The sequence below is a fragment of the Oryctolagus cuniculus genome, chromosome 9 (genome assembly GCF_964237555.1).
Source record: "Oryctolagus cuniculus chromosome 9, mOryCun1.1, whole genome shotgun sequence".
Classification (NCBI taxonomy): domain Eukaryota; kingdom Metazoa; phylum Chordata; class Mammalia; order Lagomorpha; family Leporidae; genus Oryctolagus; species Oryctolagus cuniculus.
In genome coordinates this window covers 24,978,327-25,004,605 of record NC_091440.1, presented here as the reverse complement: position 1 = coordinate 25,004,605, position 26,279 = coordinate 24,978,327, and the positions used below count along the sequence as shown (strand labels likewise).

The 26,279-nt window shown below is 37.4% G+C and overlaps 1 protein-coding gene and 1 non-coding gene across 2 annotated transcripts in view; both read left to right on the top strand.

Annotated features, from left to right (window-relative positions):
• SLITRK5 (SLIT and NTRK like family member 5) overlaps positions 1–24,934 on the top strand; it is a 75,163-nt gene extending 50,229 nt beyond the window's left edge. The window contains exon 3 of the transcript XR_011378611.1: positions 24,918–24,934. The gene's annotated coding sequence lies outside the window, so the exon portion shown is untranslated. The remainder of the gene's footprint in view (positions 1–24,917) is intronic.
• LOC127492221 (small nucleolar RNA SNORA26) lies at positions 13,179–13,300 on the top strand. The gene has a single exon (XR_007921380.1). It is a non-coding gene; the product is annotated as a small nucleolar RNA SNORA26 (small nucleolar RNA).
• Positions 24,935–26,279: the final 1,345 nt, after the last annotated feature.

Below are 26,279 nucleotides of genomic sequence, written 5' to 3'. Positions count from 1 at the left end.
CGTGTGTTCTCTCGCCCACCGTCTCTTTTTTCTCCACCTCAGTTCATTAGCTCCACCCATTCACTAAGTCCTAACCTCCTGTTATTTCACCCCCTGTTTGATTGAGGGGGGGCACAGCTCTGAGATCGTGCACAGCCCTGAGGTCACGCGCCTTTTACATATGTCCAAAATGGCACCTGCTCTTTGTCTCCTGCTCACCTTTGCGAGGTGGGAGGTGGGTGGAGAGAGACCATACCAGTGCCTTTTGTCCCCCTTTTTTTTTTTCCTCTCTCCTGTAGTTAGTCTGGTACACTTTCCCCAGTGGGGCTTCAAGCCATTTCCTGCCAATGTCTCGGGTTACTGAGCTCACCTCCCCTTCTAGCGCAGATGCGTAGACTCCGCTGTTGGGCTTCAGAGCCATGGGTGTCCTTGCTCTCCCCGCAGGTTGTCCGTGTCACATCCACTAGATCCAGAAGAGTTTCCTCTGCAATTTTTTACCTGAGTCTTTCCCTGAGACTACCGTAACTCCACTTTTATTAACATATCTTTTCCCTATCAGTGCGTGTCCTCACTATTCCGTCATCTTGGCTCCACCTCTACCTTTTTTTCTTGAAGTTTGCCGCACAGCATGATACATAGAGCTAGTAGTTGAGTAATTACATTTCATGATATTGGAATCATTGATCTTGAATGCCTTCAACATGAAACAGGAAGTTGTTAAATGTTAGACACTATGGATGGCTTGGTCAGTTTCATTTAGACATTCTGCATTGCACTCAGAAGTCATAACAGATAATGGGATTTGGTCTATTGGTTAGAATATTTGGGGGGGGGGCAGCACTGTGGCTCACTAGGTTAATCCTCCGCCTTGCGGCGCCGGCACACTGGGTTCTAGTCCCAGTCGGGGCGCCGGATTCTGTCCCGGTTGCCCCTCTTCCAGGCCAGCTCTCTGCTGTGGCCAAGGAGTGCAGTGGAGGATGGTCCAAGTGCTTGGGCCCTGCACCCCATGGGAGACCAGGAGAAATACCTGACACCTGCCATTGGATCAGCACGGTGTGCCGGCCGCAGCGCGCCGGCAGTGGCAGCCATTGGAGGGTGAACCAACAGCAAAGGAAGACCTTTCTCTCTGTCTCTCTCTCTCACTGTCCACTCTGCCTGTCAAAAAAAAAAAAAAAAAAGAAAATTTTTTTGGGGACCGACACTGTGGCGCAGTGGGTTAACGCCCTGGCCTGAAGTGCCAGCATCCCATATGGGCGCCGGTTCAAGACCCGGCTGCTGCACTTCTGATCCAGCTCTCTGCTATGGCCTGGGATAGCAGTAGAAGATGGCCCAAGTCCTTGGGCCCCTGCACCCACATGGGGGACCCGGATGTAGCTCCTGGCTTCGGATTGGCACAGCTCTGGGCAGTTGGGGAGTGAACCAGTGGATGGAAGACCTCTGTGTCTCTTTCTTTCTCTGCCTCTCCTTCTCTGTCTGTGTAACTCTTTCAAATAAAGAAATACATCTTTAAAAAAAACATTTTTGGGGACATCCATATCCCATATGGGAGTTCCCTGGGTTTGAGTCCCAGGTCCATGCCTGATTTCAGCTTTCTGCTAATGCACACCATAGTAGACATCAAGTAGTTGGGTCTCTGCCACCCACATAGCAATCCTATACTGAGTTCCTGGCCCACGTATTGTCCTGGCCCAGTCCAGCTGTTGCAAGCACTTAGGAAGTGAACCAAAAAAGAGGACTATCTTTCTGATAAAAGAATAAACAAACTTTAAAAATCATGATGCTGCTTTGTACCCCATAAATATGTATACCCCATAGATATAGTTTGTCAGTCTATAATAATTAGAAAAGATAAAGAGATCTAAGAATGAACTCTAAGGATAGGAATGCAATTATGTAAAGAAAATGACTAGCAGGAGGAACTGAGCTTTGAATGAAACTACCTGCACAGACTGTGTGCACTCCCTGTGGTCCACTCCTGTGATGAGGAGGGTAGTTTTTCCCTGTAAGGGCTGCCAGGCCTTTAAAGTCTTTGGTTGGATTTGAGAAACCATACAGTTGTGAGAAAGCTGATCACACTGTGATACTCACCTCATTAGCTATGAGAATCGCTGTGGAAATTCGCTGTTAGCCATATTGAAGAATGTGGTTGACATCTTGCTTTATAAACTTCTCTGTATAATACTTTAGGCACATGGGTCAAGCCTCAATCCTTACAGATTTAAAGGAGGCAAGAACATTCATTAGTAAAGTGAAAAATATCACATAAGTCTAATTATTTATTTTCCTGGATGTCGAAATCTTTCTTCCCCTGCTCTGGAAAACCTGGGCCTCCCGGTATTTACTGTACATTCCCTGCCAACTATTGAGAAATAGATGATAGGATCGGGGGGGAGAGAACCGAAAAGCACTGAGAGGAGCCAACAGTGGATTAGGAAGACCATACTGGAAACATTAAGATTATATAATATATTATTTCAAGTTTATCTGAAGAGAAGACAAAAAGAATAATGACATACTTATGCAAGTGTTAGGTAGACCTTATTTCAAGGGTAGATGATACAAACTTAGAATAAGCTTCAGTGCTGATGAAAGTAAACTTCAGGTGAGTGGTCCTGAATGCAAGCAAGGTAGATCAGGAGTTTATTTTTCTCCTTGTTTTCTTGGGATAATAACCTCATTAGACCCACAGGAAATTCATTAAACATGGGTTCAACGTTTATCTCTTGTGATCTGACTCTAGACCATCTTATTGTTCAGTGATGGTTGGAGAATCTTCTAGAATGAAAATTGGTAAAATTGCTTATCATATATGTGTGGGGGCAATTATATATCTTGATTCCGACACCTCCACAGATGGATGAACAAGGGAGTTTCTGGCTCCTGCTGTAGGGATGTGGAGTCTAGCAGAAAACAGCCCTCAAGGCTGCCAGGGCATCCTTAGATGCAGGCCAATGCAAATTTGGATGCCTCACTCTGTTTTTGGAGAATGAGAACATGGAAATATCTGTAACAGCCAATGCAATTTAATCCCATTTTGGAGGCCATTGCCACCTGCATCTGACTGTTACCTAGGTGAGTGACTCAGGATTGGGAAGCCGCTTATCTTCCCTAGGGAATCTCCACTGACAGATGTTACTAAGTTACAGAGAAAATGCAACCAGAAACGAAATAAGCCTCAGGGATTTTTCAAAATAATGCTTCCACTGAAAATCAGGGTAAAACTAGAATTAATTTTCTTGTAGTTATGACAATAAAAACAATATATTTATCCTCATATTGATTTAAACATTGATAGTTAAACTTATTTAAAACCAAGTTTTATGACATAATTTAAATATTTTTAAAAGATTAGAAAATATTTTGTATTTAGTTGCTTTATGCTATGCAAGAGAATATTTATACAATAGCTTGAAAACTCTGATTTCAGCCAATTCAGTCTTTACCAGCAGTAGAAATAACTTTAAGAGACACTGATAGTTCACGGATTTGTATACTTACATACCCTTGGGAACTCTCACCAACAAGCTAAATCCTGTTCTCCAGCTCTGTAGAAACGGTTAACTGCCTTTGGTAGCCATTTCCTAAGTTCATCCCAAACCATCACGTGCAATATCATTCCATGTTTCCTTGCTTTTGCTTTCTTCATGTGATCTATATTATGCTATTTATAAGTGTAAGCTATGATGTAAAAATATGAAACAGGGTATATGTGCTTGTCGTTGGTTTGAAACTTTTGTTGAAGAATTTCTATGATGTACAGAGACGTTTCTAAAGTATAAGATGCAGAAAGAATAGATGCAACAATTTAAGAAATTCTATCATAAAAAATTAACAGAGCATCGGGCCCTAAACCCAAGTAAAGTAGGTACAGCACTTATACCAAAATACATTTTAAATTGGCAAATTACTTAAATTTTAAAGACACTGTCATTGAAATAACAAAGGATCACATTTCTCTAGATATTCTAATCATTACTACAAAAATAAGTAACATTTAAGAATGATAAACTACATATAAATGAGTCTTGCTCCATATCTTAAATTTAGTAAATGAAATTTAGAATTGGATTGTGAAACACTTATTCGAAATATACATTAGTGTGTGTGTGTTTCCTGAATATGTAAAGAATTTTTGCTAATCAGAAAAAATAGCATCCTGAAACATAATATATAAATTGTATTAATAAGCTATTTCTAAAGAGGGATATATAAAAAGTTCAAATTTAATTGTTCAAATAAAGTAAAAGAAACAATAGAGATTTTTTAAAAAAATTATTTACTTATTTGAAAGTCATAATTATATTAGAAAGGGATAGACAGAGAGAGGGAGATCTTCTTTCTGCTGCTTTACTTCCAAAATGACCACAACCCCCAGGGAGGAGCCAGGCTGAAACCAGGAGCCAGGAGCTTCTTCTGAGTTTCCCATGTCAGTAGCAGGTGTCCAAGCACTTGGGCCATCTTCTGCTGCTTTCCTAGGCCTTTAACAGGATGCTGGATCACAAGCAGAGAAGCTAGGACTTGAACCGTTGCCCTTATGGCATGCCAGTGCTGCAGCTTGCAGCTTAACCCACTGTACCACAGTGCCAGACCCAAGAGAGCTTTTTTTTTTTTTTAAGTACCAAATATTAAAACAAAGGAAGGAATAAAACAGGTATATGAAATGCCAAGTTCAGGTAAAGGCCCACGTTCACATATTTGGATTGGAACGTGAATACAAATAAAAACACATTAAAAAAGTTGGAGCATTTTTTTTTTTTTTTGACAGGCAGAGTTAGTGAGAGAGAGAGAGACAGGGAGAAAAGTCTTCCTTCCATTGGTTCACCCCCCAAATGGCCGCTAAGGCCGGCGTGCTGCACCAATCCCAAGCCAGGAGCCAGGTGCTTCTCCTGGTCTCCCATGTGGGGGCAGGGCCCAAGGACTTGGGCCATCCTCCACGGTACTCCCGGGCCACAGCAGAGAGCTGGACTGGAAGAGGGGAAACCAGGACAGAACTGGTGCCCCAATTGGGACTACAATCTGGGGTGCTGGCGCCACAGTCAGAGGATTAGCCTACTGAGCCGCGGTGCTGGCCAAAGGTTGGAACATTCTTGTATGCATAATTTTAATAACTGTAAAAAAATAATTAAAATATAATCAAAAGCTCTTTTTCATTTTGATATTACTAATTGTAGCAAATAACTGTAAGTATTGACTAAATTTTGGATGATTTGTCAAATAAGTGATGGTATTTCAGAATGGAAATTCTAAAATTATATACCAGATTAGTCTTTATGTGGATTGTTTTATATGTATTTTGAGTTAAAAATCACATTAGGAGAAATTATATAGCTTATATCTTGAAGATGTGACACACACTGAATGTTACCAGCATTTTTCATAAGTATTTAGAATTGTTTTTAAATAGTTATTTATTTGAAATGCAGACTGACAGAGAGATAGAGTGATACAGAAAGATCTTCCACTTGCTGATTCACTCCTCAAATGCCCATAACAGCAGACTCTGGGCCATGCCAAAGCCAAGAGCTGGAAACTACATCCAGATCTCCCATGTGGGTGACAGAGTGCTTATTAGCAAGAAGCTGGAGTTGAGCTAGGACTCCCAGACACTCTGCTATGAGATGTGGGCATCCAAAGTATCTTAACTGCAGTACCCAAAGTCTACCTCAGATGTATAATTTGAGTTCTGTACCTTGCAACTTTTTAACAACATGTTTTCTTTTTAAATTAAAAAAAAAAAATTCCTTCCCAACACCAATAAAAGAACTCAGTGTACATTATCCTTTTAAATACTAGAAATGAATAAATATTAACTGAATTATTATTTAAAATCAAATATTACCTGAGAAACATTGCACTTTTTAAAAAAGACAACAGGTATTTGATAATCATTAAATAATATAGGAAATATCTAATACATAGATATTCATCACACTAATTATAATCTGCACACATACAACAATTACGAAGAATATGTATGCTAGCACTCTTTAATTTTAAAGTGAAGAAGATGAATGCCCCAGAGATGTTAGTCATCTAACTAATGCAGTTTTCCTTGCATAGATAATTATGCATATTACCTGTACTGCACAGCTATCAAATGTGTCACTGGCTTTGAGTGTGCCGATAAGAGAGAAAAATAAAGACGCATTCTTTTTAATAAATTATAATCTGATATAATAAAATAAGATTACTGAATTCGATGAAATAAACCAAATAAGATAGTGTAATTTCAATGTAATATATTTCGTTTTGAATTGTGATCATATTCTGCCATGTGTTAGAGCACTAAATTGAAATTTAATTTTTCCCATTATTAAAAGATAAAGATCAAAATTGATTGTTTTAATATCAATTTTTCAAATATTTTCTGTTTTTCTTTTTTAGAGATTTATTTATTTATTTGAAAGGCAGAGTTATAGAGGAGCAGAGGCAAAGAGAGAGAGAAGTCTTCCATCCTCTGGTTCAAATGGCCCCAACAGCCAGAGCTGAGCCCATCTGAAGCCAGGAGCCAGGAGATTCTTCCCAGTCTCCCATGCAGGTGGAAGGGCCCAAACACTTGGGTCATCTTCCATTGCTTTCCCAGGCCACAGCAGAGAACTGGATAGGAAGTGGAGCAGCCAGGAATCGAACCAGCACCCATATGGGATGTCAGCACTTACCCACTATGTCACAGTGCTGGCCTCTATTTTATGTTTTTCAAATTTTGTGTAGGAAATTATTATGAAAAGCATAAACATTTTTAATTTATTTAGAGGCATGAAGATTGAGACAGAGGGACAGGCAGAGAGTTCTCATCGGATGGTTCACTCACCAAATGCCTTCAGTGGCTAAGTTCGGCCAGGCCAAAATCAGAAACTCAATCCATGTCTGCCACAGGAGTGGCAGAAACCCAACTACTTGATCAATCATATGCTGACTCCCAGGGTGTACATTAGCAGAAAACGGAAATTGGAAGCAGAGCCAGGACTGGAACCCACACACTCCTGGATGAGGTACAGCTATCACAAACAGCATCTTAATAGGTGCTAGATCAAAGAGGTGCTCTTGATAATTCTTTTTTTTTTTTTTTTTTTTTTTTTTGACAGGCAGAGTGGACAGTGAGAGAGAGAGACAGAGAGAAAGGTCTTCCTTTGCCGTTGGTTCACCCTCCAATGGCAGCCGCAGCCGGCGCGCTGCGGCCGGCGCACCGCGCTGATCCGAAGGCAGGAGCCAGGTACTTCTCCTGGTCTCCCATGGGGTGCAGGGCCCAAGCACCTGGGCCATCCTCCACTGCACTCCCTGGCCACAGCAGAGAGCTGGCCTGGAAGAGGGGCAACCGGGACAGAATCCGGCTCCCCAACCAGGACTAGAACCCAGTGTGCCGGCGCCGCAAGGCGGAGGATTAGCCTAGTGAGCCGTGGCGCCGGCCTAGATAATTCTTAAATCGAAAAAGGTAACAAGAGTAAGTTAAGTGCTCATTTAATGAAAACAATGACGAAAAACACATTGAAAATGTATTTCTTGTAAGTGGTTTCTTAATGTACATTTATGCTACTTGTCAAGATTAGGAATATTTTAAATAATATATTTATTCACTTATAACAAAGCATTTAAACTTAAGAATATACAAAATTTCTCCACTGGCTATTCTTCCAGATACAGTGCAATTATATCATTCTCTGATCATTTGATGCATCTAAAGATCACCTGGGCCAGGACAATCCCCATTTTCCATCCCTAGGAATACTCTGGACCATATGTTTTATGTTCTATTCTTTTTGTTTTCTTTTTTAACTTGTCTTGATATTAATATTTATTTTTAAATAAGCCAGCATGGGTTTGCTGCAATCTCCTTATGAAGTGAGTTTTTCCTATGGCCTTATCCACTAGTTCCACTCTAACATTTAGTTATGCCTTTAAGATAACTTATGATCACACAACCTTTTCCAGAGGATTCTTACCAACACATCCCTTCAAAATATGGACTGTCGGTTGCTTCTTGGCAAGAAAAAATGTGAAAAAGTAGAGAGAAATTATTTTAGTAAAAGTTTTTTAGTCAAACATAAGTTGAGTAATAATTTCTTCAAAGTATAAATATTTCTACATTATTTTAAAAGACGTTTTAAGTTTTCAAAACTTGCTGGCTGGTGCTAAATTATAATCAATACTTTCTACTTCCATTACCATAAATATGTTGATTTCTTAATTTATTCTATCTCTGTGCTAATAAAATTCTCTAATAGATCTCTGAATATTCTTAATCAAATATCACAATTTTCTCATTGAATTATCAAGTTATTGCCATGTAAAGTGATTGATACGATGTTTTATGCAATTAAAACTCAATATAGTATAGCTTATTTATTAAAATTCTTCTCAATTACTCTTTTATACATTTGAATGATAACTTGTTTCTCCATAACTTTTTTATAGTATTTGGCAGTTATACTAAGGACTTTGTGTTGCCTGTTCTTCTGTATGATGAATGAAAATGTGCTGTGCTCACTAGCTACTTCTTTCACATCTTTAAGTGCAGGGCTAGAGTCAGGACATCTTATTCTCTCATTTGACTTATTATGTAAAACTTTTTCATTAAATTGGTTTCCATTAATTTATCTTTTCCCAATTTGTTGTAAAGGACTAGTGAGGTTACAAGAACTAGGAGGAGAAAAGTGCAGGCTCTGATTAAAGCAAGCAGATCTTTTTATACTTTTCAGGGGGACTTCACTCCAAACATTATGTTCCTTCTTAAAATTAAATGATGGAGCAATTTTAGAAAACAACTCAAATAAATTCATGAGTTCTACATAGTTTTAGAGAAAAAATTCAGACCAGGAGGAATTAAAGAGAAGGAAGACAAAATCTTCACCTCCAAAATAGAAAATTGGTGCCCAGGAAAATCTAGAATTGATGATAATCTGATCTATGTGGAATGTGTGACCAATATAATTCTCATAGATCCATCTAGGATATTAAGAGCACAGTGAAAATCATCACTGAGTGTGGTGTAAGAAGAAGTGATGGGAAATAAATATCAATATTTTGCAAGAATATTAGCTTCTTCATCTTTTTTTTTTTTTTTTTTTTTGGACAGGCAGAGTGGACAGTGAGAGAGAGAGACAGAGAGAAAGGTCTTCCTTTTTTGCCGTTGGTTCACCCTCCAATGGCCGCCACGGCCGGCGCACCGCGCTGATCCGAAGGCAGAAGCCAGGTGCTTCTCCTGGTCTCCCATGGGATGCAGGGCCCAAGCACTTGGGCCATCCTCCACTGCACTCCCTGGCCACAGCAGAGAGCTGGCCTGGAAGAGGGGCAACCAGGAAAGAATCTGGCGCCCCGACCGGGACTAGAACCCGGTATGCCGGCGCCACTAGGTGGAGGATTAGCCTATTGAGCCGCGGCGCCGGCCAAGAATATTAGCTTCTGAAATGGCTTAAAGGAAAGCAAACTTAGCAAGCTACTATAGTAATTAGGCCTAGTTTAGATAAAAGGTCTACATGTGGTAAGATCTGCATGTTAGTAAAATTAATATTAGTAAGATACTGCATTTCCTAGCATTCTTTTACTATGCGGCAATTGTCATCTTGTCCTCATTTTGGAAAAGCAGTGAAAGCAGAACATCTGCTTCTGATTAACTTGGGGTATTAGTATTTCTATACAAATTTCCATTACAATTAAACTTTGCTTATTTCTATTGTCTCAAAAATAATTTGGAAATCAGATCTCATTTAGAAAAATTTATTTTTTATCTAATAGGTTTACTTCTTTTTATTCTCAAAAATAAAATGAAATGACCCATTCTTTAAAAGCTAAAACAATTGTTCCAAATATTCTTTTCTTAAAAAAATTATTTATTTGAAAGGTAAAGCGACTAGGGGAGGAGGAGAGACAGAGATTGTCAATCCATTGGTCCAGTCTCCAAAATGCTGCACTAGCCAGCCAGGTCATGACCAGACCCAAGCCAAGAGCCAGGAACACTACCATTCTGGTGTCTCAGAAGGTGGAGGGGCCCAAGCACTTGGATCATCTTCTGCTGCCTCCTTAGGCTCATTAGGAAGCAGAGCAGCAGGGACTCGAACTGGCTTAACCTGCTAGGCCACAATGCTGGCTGCCTGAGTACTCTTATGGGAATGATAGATTCTGTGTGTGTGTGTGTGTGTGTGATAATTGTCTTGACGAGTTTAGCTAATAAATGAGTGCTTTAAGCAGCTTATATGCACTTTTCTTTCTGAAAGTTCAAAAATGCAGCATTGTCTAAGAATTCAGTTCTTTCATTCATGTTTGATACAAGAGAAGATTTTGTTAAATTTAAAAGAAAAATAGGGAAAGCCCCTTCCTCTTTGCTTTTTTTAGGCCTTCCAAATAGAAGTATGATTACAACCAAACCTTATTCATCAAACTTGTGCATGTTGAAGACCAGCATTGTGGCATAGCAGGTGAAGCCACCACCTGCAATGCTGTCATACCATATGGGTGCCTGTTAAAGTCCCAGCTGTTCCACTTCCGATCCAGCTCCCTACTAATGGCGAGGGTGGGTTGGGGGAAGTAGCAGAAGATGCTCCAAGTGCTTGTGCCCCTGCTACCTACGTGGGAGACCTGGAAGAAGCTCACAGGTCCTGGCTTCGTGGCCTAACCCTTCGTGGCCATCTGGGGGGATCTCTCTCTGTCTCTCAATCTCTCCTTGTAACTCTTTCAAAACCAATAAATGTATAAAACAAACAAACAAAAAACTTGAGCTTTACCTCTTCAATACCTTTAGTTTACAACATTTTGGAAGATCCTAATGGATTCTGATTGCTTGCCAAAATCTAGAACAAATATCTTGTAATCACCACCTCAGATTATCATTTATATCTGAAACTTAAAATGTACAGTAGAAACCATTTGTCAAACGTTTCCTTCCTGCACTTCATTCCAGAAACGAATCCTGCTATTAGTCACTCAGTATGAAACTCATGAGTAATTGTTATAAATCAATTTTTCATTATCTATAGATTTCTGTAATTAAGATGTTCATGAATTTGTGTCTAGACTATGGCAAAGATAACCCATATACAGACAAGAAATTGGGTAACTACTTTACCAGATTAAAATCATTGAAAGATGTATTATCAATATTAATATACATTTCTCTCTACATATCTACTAAAGGGTTTCCATGTATGCTTCAATGCCTAGCAATGCATCAGTTTGCAATAAAATTATCCCTGAGTCATTCTTAAAATCAGTCACTCTGCCTATCGTTGTTTGGACATGCATTACTACCATTGTACCAAGTGCATGTTTCCCCGGATGTATTTTCCATCTAATCTATACATAACTGTTAAATATATTTCATATTAGAATGATGATGAATATAATAAATATAAGGCCTGTGAAATCAGGTGGCAGTAACTAAACACCTCTGATGAGTTGAAGAGATGCAATATAGGCCTTTATTTTAATAAATAACTTAAACCAAAGTGTGAATATCATAGGGCTTCTTTGAAAAATATGAAGGAAAATCAATCTCTATGACCAGAAATGGGAAAAAGTCAAAGATAATGAAGATTAATCAAACAGAGATGCAAGGATTTTAGTCATGGACTCTAGAAGAAAGAATCAAACAGCTGAAAATATTGAGTATTATAGAATGGATTTCTATGGAAGACAATAACAGCAACAAAGCAAGAGGACCATATCGCTTGAAACAAGTGAGACATCATTTTATTTACCAACACAATATGAAGGTAGTGTTTTAAGATCAGTAATGGTTGACCTCTGCAGATATAGACTGAGGTTAGAGGATATTAGTAGAGAACTGGACTTCTATTAGCAATTATGACAACACTTAACTTTTATATGAAATGTTTGTTTAGTAAATTGAACAGCAGGATCAGAATGATTTTGGTAGGGGGTTAGAGGCAGAGATTTAAAAATGGCTCAGAAAAAAATAGTCTTCAAAAAAATGTACTGGACAATACATGAGGAAGAATCTGAGATCAGACACCTAAATTGAAAGTCATGATCCTTTTAATTTCCAGACCTTTTCAGAATCAGAAACAGTGAATGGAAGAGAAGATAGTGCTTATGAGTACAGACAATATAGTATTTCAGAAAGTCCATAAAGTGGTGAGGTGTCCCTTCTTAAGAGTTTTATTATCAGTTGCTTACATAATCATACACTAGAAAATCTGAATACCCGTATTTTTCAAGGACTAATGAATGTAGGGTGCAAACTGCACCAATATTCAAGAAAAGAAAGAAAGGTATGAAATTAAGTAATAAACTGAGTCCTGAACCAGTTTCCCTGGTTCTAAAATGTAAAATCATAAAAGACTTCCTTAGCCATTGGCAGATGCTCATATTGTCTCCTTGACTTGGGAATGTTAGATAATAAGTTGATGGGGTGGCCTTGAAATAACCCAAATTCTCCCACTTCCATTAAAGATTCTTCTACTCTGTTTCCCAGTATAGTCCAAAGGAACACACATTCTGGACTTCTTTGGAAAATCCCCCTCCCCCAACATATTACTGATATAATATTGATAGTGACTGATGAGCAAAAAAATGGCAACCTTTATGAGTGCTTTGATAATATCCATGTATCTGGAGTATACAAGGTAAACTCTGCAAAGATTTAAGGATTTGACACATCAGAAATTTCTTAGGGTAAAAAATCCTTTGGGGAATACTGCGATGTTACATTTCATTCTACTCCAACATGGAAGGAAAGCATTGCATCTTATCCTTCCTTCAATTAAAGAAAACTCCAAAACCAAAAAAACAGAAACCACAAAACATGGAGGGCATATTTAAGTTTTGATACAAGCATATTTGTACTGTGAAGTCGTGCTGTAACAACTTATTGTAAATTATTGTAAAAGTATCCATGAGTAGGTAGACAGTGTGAGATTCATTACATTTTACAAGTGGGTACATTCAGGAACAGTCCATAACAAAATGGAAGTTAGCTAAAACATATCCATGCACAATGGGGCATCCTGAACCCCAAGTCACCCACCAATCTTGTGCAGTGCCTTGTGTCCGCCCTGGTGAAAAGTTAATGCAGGAGGAAAACACAAGAATGTTGTTAATGGATGTGTGAACTCGTTGTGAAGGCATAGGACCTCAACATCAATTCCTGCAGCAAGGACTACATTTCCCTAAATTTAATCATATTCTTCCTTGTGTTGTAAGTTTCCGAGACATGGTGATTAGCCAGAACTTCTACACCCTTTCCTGTGTCCTTTTAGAGCTGACAGAGTGCTTTAAGAGGCTAACACAGAAGTGGAAAGTAAGTCTCCATAAAACCCAGAGAAGAGATGGTCGTTTCTTCTTTGGATCCTGTCTGGAGTCAACAGATGCAAAAAAGAAAAAGAAGAATGATGAGCATTATTGTACACCTGCTTTGTATTTCTCAATTGCCTTTCACTGTCAGCTGTCCCCTGTCCATTTCCTGGTCCTTTAGATTGCTTGAAGTTCAATTAGAAAAATATTCATTATAAAACTGTCAAGCTTTGAAAACACTCATGTGAATAAAGCATTTATAATCTTAACACTCTTTAAAAAAAAAACACTAGAAAAGCATTCACAGAATGAAGTGGACTTAATAAAAGAAATAGAGTTAATTGATGAAAGGGACAAATTATCCTGGCTGTTCTTGGAGCTCCACCCAGATCTTTTAAAAATTTAGTTTATCAATAACAAGTCATACTACCTCCTTCTCCAGAGAATCTTCCCAATCAGACTCTCTTTCTCCATACCTCCCTCTCTGTAATTCTGCCTTTCAAGTAAATAAACCTTAAAAACAAAAAAGAGAGACCTGTGCACATAGGCCAAAATCAAAAATATTAATATTTTAATATTATATTAATAATATGTTAATATTAAAATAATAGATATATTAATTGCAACAACTTTTGTAGTAAAATATAAACAAATCCAAGTCCCACTTATAAAACACTGGTCAAATAATTTTTACCATATCCATATATTGGAATGCATATAGATACTTTAAATTGGTGGAACACAATCAACCTCCACCTTTAAAAGACTGACTAAATAATTTTGAACATACTCATAAAGTGTATATAGAGCATATTACTCACACATGTTAAGATGATACGTATTAACAGATATTTGTCTGTATAAGAAATTCTCCAAGATATAGTTTTTAATAAATAAGGTACAGATCATTAAGTATTATTTGATATTATATTATTTTTATAGTCTATTGAAATAAAATAAAGTATCAATTTTAATGAAAATAATTTATTACTTTCATAATTACTAAAATATAATTTTTTAACAATTTATAATATTGATCTATTATTTCCCCTTTTAGATATCAGTTACAAGAAATAGAAAATGAAAAGATTTATGTTCAAGAATGCCTGCAGCACTGGCATTTTTAACTGTGAAAAATTGGATACAGCCAATATACTAAATTAAATGAGAATAATTTATAAATTATGAAATATTTTATATTTTAAACTATTATAAATACATTATAATGTAATAATGCAGCTGCTAATGTTCAAAATAAGATGCTAAGTAAAAAAGAAATACTAAAAACAAGTTTAAAATGTACAATTACTATTGTGTGTTTAAAATAATGCATGCATATGCACATTAAAATTGAAGATAAATAAATAAAAACCTAGGAGTTAGTTGGCTTTTTGGGAGAATCCTTCAAATGTTAAATAGCTTGCGAGAAGATCAAAATCAAAATCATGATGCAAATCAGTTATCAGTGCAAATGAGCCATCTTCCTGGAGCTTGAACGTTACAAAGATATTCAGACATTCCTAAGTTCCTAGAAAAATAAGTAGTGTTCTTAAAGTCAGTAGTATTCTAAATGTCATCATAATCCACATCCCTCATCATCATATATGAGGTCTCCTGAACACTTATATTCCCATAGTCCTGAAAAATCCTTCAATACAACTAGAAATACCATGAAACACTATGTGTAGCTGGATTTGGTGAGGGATAAGATTATACTCTGAGCTCTAATGAACAGGTGTGAGGCGAGTGGGTTTGTGGGATGCTTAAATCTGCTCGGTTGATGCAGGAGGCTGATGGAGCAGTATGGCAATTAGAAGAAAAAGGAAATCAGAAGAAGCTACAGATTTTGAGAGATGACACTAAATTTCCTTTGCCTATGAATTTGAGCATTTGAGTCAAGTTATATTAAATCATCAAGGATATGGGAACCCCCCAGTAACATTTGATCAAAGGAAAAAAATCAATATCATACGTAAAAGTTAAATTATTTTTTATTTCTGCAATTACTTACACCTTGACAAACTGGATTATAGTGATTGGTAAGGTTACAAATGATTCTTCTGCTTTCAATGGAGTTGTATCATGGTTCATATATTTATTGGATTGAAACATCTCTAGTGACTTAATTGAGAACCACAAGTATAAGGATTTATTTTCATTTCACAAAATCTCAATCTTTTTAAATATTAGATAACAATATTAATACTACTGTATTAGTCTAACAGACTACTATAACAGACTACTAACAGGGCTACTATAACAAAATATGACAGAATTGGTGGCTTAAGAAAATAAACATTATTTCACATTTATGGAGGTCCCAAGATCTCTGGAGAAGTCCACAATCAAATTTGATTTCTCCTGAGGCCACTTGGCCTGCAGCTGGCCTCATTATGGTGTCCACACATGATTTTTTTTTTCTCTGTGAGCAGCCCCAGCGTCTCTTCCTTTTCTTATAAAGACAGAGATGATATTGGGTCCGTGTCTCACCCTTATATACTTAAACTAATTTACCCTTAATTGTACTTTCAAAGGCTCTGTATACAAGTAGAGTCACATTCTCAGGCACTCGGTGTTAGAATTGCAACATAAAAGTTTTGAAGAAATACAGTGTTGTCCACAATGTCTCTAAAAACATTGAAATTCACTTGTCAATTTTGACTTTGATTGAATGTGCTTCTGACATCTTTTCCAAGAAGTCTTTGCCTATGCCAGTGTCCTCCTACAAAGCTTTCTCAATGTTCTCTAATGATTTGATGGTATCAGGTCTTAGATTTAGGTCTTTGATCCATTTTGAATGGATTTTTGTGTAAGGTGGAAGGTAGGGGTCTAGTTTCATACTTCCCCACACAGAGATCGAGTTTCCCCAGTATCAATTGTTGAAGAGACTGTCTTTGCACCAGAGATTCATTTTAGCTCCTTTGTCAAAGATAAGTTGATTGTAGATGTGTAGATTGATTCATGGAGTTTCTCTTCTGTTCTATTGGTCTATAAGCCTGTTTTTGTGCCAGGGCTATTTTGATTATAACTGAGATCAGATACTGTATGACCCGGCTTTGCTTTTGTTGTATAAGATTGTTTTAGTTACTCAGGGTTTCTTGTGTTTCCATATGAATTTTTGAATCATTTTTTTCTAGATCTGCAAAGAATGTCAGTGGTATTTTGATTCAGATCTTATTGAATCTGTTAATTGCTTTTGGTAGTATGGCCATTTTGATGATGTTGATTCTTCCAATCCATGAACATGATTTTTCCATTTTTTAATGTCTTCTATTTATTTATTTAGTGCTTTGTAATTTTCATTGTAGAGAAGTTCAATAATTTTATTTAGTAAAAACAATATTTATCTCTAAACTGGTATCAAAACGAGAGATTGTGCAAACCTTCAGTTTGCAAGTCTGATTTATGCTCTTCATTTGAAATGATTTATGACTCCATGAATTCCTTAAACTCAAAAATATGTTAATTTTCTTTCCACCAAGTGAAATATAAGTATGGATTGTTCAACCATCTCTTTTAAAAATAAAAATAAATATATTTAAAGTACATACTGAATATACAATTTTTGTCAGTTACATAGTTTACAATTAAAAGAAAAGGTATATCTGACAATTTCATATTTTAAAAATTAAAACAGTGTAAAGAAAAAGCTAGTGAGAAGCATAAATGGAATGTTTCCTCAGATACTTTCAATCAGTCTTGAGCAAAGAAATGCATCAGGGATAAGGAGGTGAAATCTAGAAGTGAAATTGACACTTTGAAATGTGATGGCTTTGAACAGCCTGGTCTGGACTGCTGAGGAATAGATTTGTATTTTTTTTTCATACTATTTGTTGAACTCTTTACTTAGTATAGAGTTAATCATATGTGTATAAAGTTAATTGAAAATAGATCTTAGTAAAAAATAAGAATGGGAATAGGAGAGGGAGGAAGAAGAAGGGTGGGAGGGTAGGTAGGGTAAGAACAATCACTGTATTCCTAAAGCTGTATTTATGAAATGCATGAAATTTGTATGTCTTAAGTAAAAGGTTTCTGGGGGGAAAAAAAGGTGAACTATACAGAAAATGACACCACCAACTTGAGAAACAGGCAAAGCCTAGGTTGCTCATGACATAACCTGATCTCAGGAGGATTCTTTGAACAGGCAGCTTTTCAAATGAGACTTGAAAGATAGAAGTTAGCAAATAGAAGAGAGTGAAAAAGAACATTATCATGGGAATTATCTGATAGCTACCTTAAATTTGACAAAACAAATTGACTTTTAAACCAAAGCATCCTTCCACTGCAAAAAAGAAATGCTTCTTTTCATTTGTTGATTTAGGTAAAATGGAAGGGGCATCGCCCTGCCAAAACTATTCTACTTCATTTAAGAGACACCCTAAAGTTGGAGTTCACATTGGTTGAATCATGGCCTGTTAAGTTTGATTCTAATTTTCAGTGATTCTCATAATATATTCCTTAAAAAACTAGGATTCACACATAAAATTATTATAATGCCTTATTTTTATGTGTTGATTTTGTATCCTGTGACTTCACTGAATTTGTTCATCCATTCTATCATTTTTAAATGCACATTTTTGCAAACTTTAAAGTGTTCTATAATATCATGCTATCAGCAAACAGACAATTTCACTTTTTCATTTATTATTTGAATATTTTTATTTCTTTTTCTTGCTTAATTACTCTGGCTAAGACTTCTAGTACTGATATTGCATAGAAGTGGTAACAGTAAGCATCCTTGTTCTTCACCTGATCTTAAAACAAAAGCTTCTGAGTTTTTGGCGTTGAGTATGAAATAGCTGAGGTATCATCATGTGTGGCCTTCAATGTGTTCAGATAATTCCTTGAGCATTTTTGTCATGAAAGAATGTTCACTATTGTCAAATGCTTTTTCTGCATCTATTGAGATCATTGTATGGCCTTTGCTCTTTATTTTGTTAATGTATATGAAACTTACATATTTGAGTATGTTGAACCATACTTGAATCTTGGGAATAAATCCCATTTTTTCATTATAAATGATCCTTTAAATGTGCTGTTGTATTCAGTTGGAGAATTATTTTGTTGGAGACTTTGCATCTGCATTCATCGGAGATAGTGGCCTGTAAATTTTCTTTTCTGATAGTATCACTGTCTGTCTTTGGTGTACGGGTAATGTTGGACATAGATTTCTATACAAAAACAATTTTTTTAACTTTTATTTAATGAATATAAATTTCAAAAGTACAGCTTATGGATTACAATGGCTTCCCCCCCATACCGTCCCTCCCACCCACAACCCTCCCCTTTCCCACTCCCTCTCCCCTTCCATTCACATCAAGATTCATTTTCGATTATCTTAATATACAGAAGATCAGCTTAGTATACATTAAGAAAGGATTTCAACAGTTTGCTCCCACACAGAAACATAAAGTGAAAAATAATAGATGATTTTTTTAAATGATGATGAAATCAGATCAGACCTATTGTCATGTTTAATCCCAGTGAGAGTCAAGTTAGGAGTTGATAATTTCTTTTTTTTTTTTTTTTTTTTTTTTTTACAGAGGATCAGTTTAGTATACATTAAGTAAAGATTTCAACAGTTTGCACCCCCATAGAAACACAAAGTGAAATATATTGTTTGAGTACTCGTTATAGCATTAAATCTCAATACACAGCACATTAAGGACAGAGATCCTACATGAGGAGTAAGTGCACAGTGACTCCTGTTGTTGACTTTACCAATTGACACTCCTGTCTATGGCATCAGTAATCTCCCTATGCTCCAGTCATGAGTTTCCAAGGCTATGGAAGCCCTCTGAGTTCTCCGATTCTTATCTTGTTTAGACAAGGTCATAGTCAAAGTGGAGGTTCTCTCCTCCCTTCAGAGAAAGGTACCTCCTTCTTTGAAGACCTGTTCTTTCCACTGGGATCTCACTCGCAGAGATCTTTTGCCAGAGTGTCTTGGCTTTCCATGCCTGAAATACTCTCATGGGCTTTTCAGCCAGATCTGAATGCCTTTAGGGCTGATTCTGAGGCCAGAGTGCTATTTAGGACATCTGCCATTCTATGAGTCTGCTGAGTATCTCACTTCCCATGTTGGATCACTCTCCCCTTTATTTATTCCATCGGTTAGTGTTAGCAGGTACTAGACTTGTTTATGTGCTCCCTTTGACTCTTAGTCCTTTCATTATGATCAATTGTGAACTGAAATTGATCACTTGGAATAGTGAGATGGCATTGGTACATGCCACCTTGATGGGATTGAATTGGAATCCCCTGGTATGTTTTTAACTCTATCATTTGGGGCAAGTCAGCTTGAGAATGTCCCAAATTATACATCTCTTCCCTCTCTTATTCCCACTCTTATGTTTAACAGGGATCACATTTCAGTTAAATTTCAAAAACAATTTACTATCTGAAAAAGAAATGAATAGAAGACTCCTGTTTAAAATAGTATCAAGGTGAGCATTTAACTTTGATGGCTCAGATGCAAGTACCCCACACTAGATTACTTATGTTAGGTACTGGGCTCTGGCTCCTGACTCCAGCTTCCCATCATTGTAGAACCTAGGAGGCGTTAGTGATGGCTCAAATAATTGGAATGCTAACATCCATGTGGGAAATTTGGATTGAGTTTCCTGCTTCTGGTTTTGGCCTAACCAGTCTCACCTGATTTTGACCCCAAACAACTCAGCCTTGAAGAGTATTTGAGGAATGACCCAGCAGAAGAGATTGGTATCTCTCTCTCTCTCTTCCTCTCTCTCCCTCTCTCCATCTTCCTCTTTCTCTTTCTGCTCATACTTTTTAATTTAAAAAAGAAACAAAGTAGTCTCAAAATTATTAGGGGCAAAATTAATGAAGGAGGTGAAAGGCCTGTGTACTGACATCTGTAAAATACTGAAAAAGTTGAAGACAACATAAATGTATGTAAAAAATATCTCATGGTCATGAATTTGAAGAACTAAGATTGTTAAAATGTCTATACTATTCCAAGAAATATATAGATTCTATGAAATCCCTACTGAAATTGCAATCTTATTCCAAATAAATCTTAACCTAAAGTGGGTTTAGGACCACAAAAACCCTGAGTTTCCAAAACAATCTTGAAAAAGAACACAGCTGGAAGCATCATACTCTGATTCTGATTTTAAAATATGTTATAAAGTTATTGAAGTCAAAATATCATGGTTCTGGAAAAAAAATAAAAACAGAAATATTACTCAGTGGAACAGGATAGAAAGCCTGGAAATAATTGTAAATATCTATATCTAATGATTTTTTGACAATTTGGAAGGAATACATTGGGAAAATTTCTTCCATAAATTGTGTTGGGAAAGCTACATATCCACATTCAGAAGAATAAAACTGGAGCCTTATCTCATACTGTATAAAATGATCAACTGAAAGTACATTAAGACATTTAGTGTAATACCCAGAACTGTAATAAAACAGTGGAAAAGCCCCATAACATTGGTCTGTGAAATGATTTCTTGGCTAGGACTCCAACAGCATGGGCCACAAAAGTGAAAATAGACAAATGAGATTACATCTAACTCAAAAGTGTCTTTACAGTGAGGGTAGCAATTAACAGAGTGATGAGACAACTCACATAGTGGGAGAAAGTATTTGCAAACTATACATCTGTTTAGGAAGTAGGTTGAGTCTGGAAAACATAAAGAACCCAAACAACTCAATATCAAGAAAACATATAGACTGGTCAAAAACAAAGAACTAAACCAACATTTCTCCAAAGATGTTGACAAAATACCAACAGATATATGAAAAAATACTCAACATCACCAAACATCAGAGGATGCAGATCAAAACCACAGTGAGCTACCACATCAACCGAATTAGAATGACTTCATCAAAAAGATAATAGAGGCTGGTACTGTGGCTCACTTGGCTAATCCTCCACCTGCAGTGCCGGTACTCCAGGTTCTAGTCCCAGTTGGGGTGCTGGATTCTGTCCCGGTTGCTCCTATTCCAGTCCAGCTCTATGCTGTGGCCTGGGAAGGCAGTGGAGGATGGCCCAAGTGTTTGGGCCCTGCACCCACATGGGAGACCAGGAGGAAGCACCTGGCTCCTGGCTTCGGACCAGTGCGCTCGCTGGCCATAGTGGCCATTTGTGGGTGAACCAATGGAAGGAAGACCTTTCTCTCTGTCTCTCTAACTCTGCCTGTCCAAAAAAAAAAAAAAAAAAAGAACCACACCCTCCTGATACATCTCCTCAGAGGCAGTGTCTAGTCCTAAGAAGAACTGTCATATCAGAAGAATCACCTGTGCCTCGGAAGGACCATCTCCTCAGGTGAACCTTCTACTCCTCAGAACTCTCTTCTCAGAAAAAGTCTCCTCCTTGAAGAACTGTCTCATCAAGCAAACTTCCTACTGAACTGAGTAACAGTCTGCTCAGAAGAACTATCAACTCTTCAGAAAAAAATTAAAAAAAAAACATAATAGAAATCAAGTGCTGATAAGGATGCGAATCCTGTCTGATACACTCACTGTTGGAAAACAGTATAGAGGTTGCTCAAAAAAGTAAACATAGGATTACCATATGATTTCATAATCTCACTTCCATTAGTCAAAGTAATTGAATAAAATGTTCAAATGATACAAAGCTTCAGTTATACAGAAGGAATGAGTTATAGTGATCTATGGCACAGCATGTATATCATAGTTATACCATGTATTTCAAAATGCTACAATAAACTAGATTTTAAAATTCTTACCAAAAATATGATTGGTGGATGAAGTGATAGGCAAATTGGCTTGATTTAATCTTTATATTGTATATATATTGAAATATCACATTGTGCCTCATAATGTATATAATTTTCAATTTGAAATAAAACATTAACATCAACATGAAAAATTTTAGAAATCAGTGTCCTGTGTTTCTAAAGGACTATTTATTACAATCCTTTTAACATTAATATAAAAAGGATAAATATCTAAAGTTAAAGTGATAAATTCATAGAACACATACACACAAACAGTTCATTGGTTTAGTAGTATGTTGTATTGGAGAACAATCGGCATGTATTAAGGCTGTGAGAACACTCAAGGTTATAGTTTAGCTTTGAATGTCATGGGCAGTTAACTGTTTATTAAGTTTAGCATATGGGTGCTATTAAACTATTTCATTGGACACCTTAACCATCAATTATCTTGCCAAGGTCATTGAGCTATTGGACAGTGCTAGGGACATGCTAAATTGTAGCAGTGGCAGTGCAACTAGGTGTGAAATTCTCAAGTGCAACCAGAACTTCACTAGTTGTTTTCATTTCTGCCACCAAAGATGTATGCAACTTCCTTTTCCCCATTCCTTCCATACAAATATAACTAAAATAGCTTTATTATTTTTATTCTGGGAGCAACTGGCATATTTATGGGGAAAAGTAAATCAATTTCAATTAGCCAACCACCACAAATCTTTTTAGCTATACAACAAAGATAAATACTGGACTGAACAAACATGGATTAGGATTTTCTCTTTCATTTATTAAAAAATGCAGCCTTTGGGGTCACTTCTGCTGGTTTCTTTATAACTTCATTGGAAGACTTTCACTGGCCCAACCTAAGGCACAAAGTAAACATCTGTCCCTCATGTTCAGGCTATTGCTGAAGATGAAAATCCTGCATACTTGATTTGACATGAGATTTGAAATGTCTGAAGTCAGCCTAGCATCTTGGAGCACTAAAGTTATCTGTAAGGTTTGGGAATTGTCTTTGACTTTTGCAGTAACCTAGAAATTTTGGATTCTGACTTTGAGGTCCAGGAAGATGTCTCTATATTGTGTGTGTGTGTGTGTGTGTGTGTGTGTGAGTGTGATTTCAGATTTGGTTGTACTGTTCTCAAAAGAGAACTGCAATTGACACATACATTTGGGTTTCCAGAAATCATTCTGAAGTATCTTATCTCCTTTTCCTATCCTTTACTATGTGAACCCAATGTTCTAAGACTTGTGTTTTAATCATTGTCAGCTATAATAGTGGATCTTAAAGCCCTAAATGATGAGTGATGCTATGCTATGAACATGTAAATTAATAGGTTTTTAAAGATTTATGCATTTATTTGAATGTCAGAGTTGGGAGGTGGGGGAGAGAAATGTCTTCCACACACTGGCTCTGTCCCCAGATTGTTACGATAACCAGGGCTGAGCCAGGCTGAAAAGAGGAGCCAAAAATTTTATCTAGGTCTCCCATATATGTGGCAGAGTCATTATCTGCTGCTCCCCGAGTGCTGGTTCAAGTCCTGGCTACCCTGTATCTAATCTAACTCCCTGCTAATGCATACGAGATGTGGGCAACCCAACTGGTGGCTTAGCCCACTGTGACAATACACTGGTCCTTAAATTAATAGATTTTCATAATGTTCTTAATTACAGAGAAACTTTCCACATTCTTGGAATACAACTACCAAATTTACTAAGAAGCCTTCACCTAGAATATCTTAGCTTATGGAAATCCAATTATCACAAATTTGCTGTAACAATATTGATGTTACCATCCCTGTGATTCAAATCAGAGACTGAAGCACAGATGAAGACAATAATAGTGGCTGGCATTGTGGAATAGAGGGTTAAGCCACTGCCTGCAATGCCAGCGTCCCATATGGGCACCAATTTGAAACCAGCTCCTGTTAATGTACCTGGGAAAGCAGCAGAAGGTGGCCAAGTGCTTAGGCCCCTGCATCTACATGGGAGACTCAGAAGAAGCTCTGGACTCCTGACTTTGACCCAGCACAGCCCAAGTCATTTTGGCCATTTAGGGAATAAACCAGTTAATAGAAGATATGGAAGATTCTCTCTCTCTCTCTCTCTCTCTCTTACTCTCTTTTCTCTCTCTTTATCTTCTTTATCTCTCCACTCTCTTTGTAACTCTGCCTTTCACATAAATAAAAATAAATCTTTTTTTAAAAGAAAATAATATAACCGTGTGAGTACATTAATAATTCTTTGAAATAAATTAATATTTTTATTCCAGCCTTTTAATACATAGCTTCTTTCTTTAAGATTTATTTATTTATTTTAAATGCAGAGTTATAGAGAGGCAGAGGCAGAGAGAGAGAGAGAGAGAGAGAGAGAGAGAGAGAGGTCCTCCATCGCTGGTTCATTGTCCAGATGGCTGCAATGGCTGGAACTGTGCCAATCCGAAGCCAGGAGCTTCTTCCGGGTTTCCCACATGGGTGCAGGGGCCCAAGGACTTGGGCCATCTTCTACTGCTTTCCCAGGTCAAAGCAGAGCAGGGTTGCAAATGGAACAGCCAGGACTCGAACTGGTGTCCATATGGGATGCCGGTACTGCAGGTGGTGGCTTTATCTACTATGCCACAATTCTAACCCCAATGCATAACCCCAATGCATAAAATATTCATTTTGTTTCCTCTTATCTTGCAATATGCTATTTACAGCTTTTTTTTCCCCCACCATAACTCCTCTACTCTGTTAACACAGTCCAAGTGGCTAGTATTGTCTCTTCTTTCTCCACTCTGTCCACTTTGGCTTTCTGTTAGTCTCTCTGTCATGTTTGAGTTTTATTTTGGTCATTTCTCTGAGTTGCAAGATTAACCTGTCGATATGTCAGGGTCTTCTAAGTAGAGGTGGTAGAATTTGAAGATTGGTAAGGGTTTGCTCCCACAATTGCTACACAATATTTAAAAGTTGAAAGAGGAGGAATTTTTAAAAATCTATTTCTTTTCCTTTGCAGACACCATGAATGCAAGAATTGTACAGGCCAGGAAAACCATCTTTAATATGTGGGTAGGTTTGTGTCTGTGTACTTAAGCTTTAACAATGTCAGAAATTATCATTAGGCAAAAGGTTACTACTTATGGATAGAGCCAATGTTTTATAGACTAGAAAATTAATATGTGAAAAGAAAGTGATACATATATTAAAGGAAAAATAACAACAATGAAAGATGGTCTGGTCTTTTAAGTATGAGTTTGGAAAGAAGCAGATACTTAGTTGTAACTTATCAGCTTACCTTTAGGAAAGATCCTAGATCCTGACCTGGAATTATCCACTCATACTGAATAATTTCATAAAGTAGGAAAACAATAAGTCAATAATGGAGCGAATTGGGGGAACTCCTGCCAAATGCAGAAAATACATCCTCCACCAATGTGTGTAAATTTAATCAATGAATATTTTACAAGTTCTGGTCTGTAAATTTGAAGTTGATAAGATTTGTGTATAGAGGTAAATAGAAATAAAGATTTATATTTAAGGGGACATTTTAAGAAGAAATTAACAAAAACATTTAAGATTAAGGGCAAAGTTGAATACATAACCATACGGATGGCATTGTGGTGTAGCTGGTAAAGCTGCTGCTTGCGATGCCAGCATCCAACATGTGAGCCTGTTCATGTCCAGGTTGCTCCATTTCTGATCCAATTCCTTGATAATGACCTGGGAAAAGCAGCAGAAGATGGCCAAGTGTTTGGGCCTCTGCCACCCATGTGGTAGACCTGGATGAAGCTCCTGGCTTCTGTCTGGTCCAGTGCTGGCTGGTGCTGCCATCTGGGAAATAAACCACCAGATCTCTCTCTCTCAGTAACTGACTTTCAAAATAAATAAGTGAATCTTAAAAAAAGAAAACAAATAGGATAACCTTGCAATTCATTGTCCAAACTGGGCCACTTTTCAACGGAAGAGAATGCTATTGATAGTTTGATAGAAATGATAAATACAAACTAGGTGCAAATTAGGTGAAGAAGACACCATAGAAAAGGTAAAATAACTGATGGTAGGACATGGAGCTTTAGAATTCAAAACCTAAGTATAGATATCAGATCACTTTTTTTTTGACAGGCAGAGTGGACAGTGAGAGAGAGAGACAGAGAGAAAGGTCTTCCTTTGCCATTGGTTCACCCTCCAATGGCCGCCGCGGCTGGCGCGCTGCAGCTGGCACACCGCGCTGATCTGATGGCCTGAGCCAGGTACTTCTCCTGGTCTCCCATGGGGTGCAGGGCCCAAGGACTTGGGCCATCCTCCACTGCCTTCCCTGGCCACAGCAGAGAGCTGGCTTGGAAGACGGGCAACCGGGACAGAATCCGGCGCCCCAACC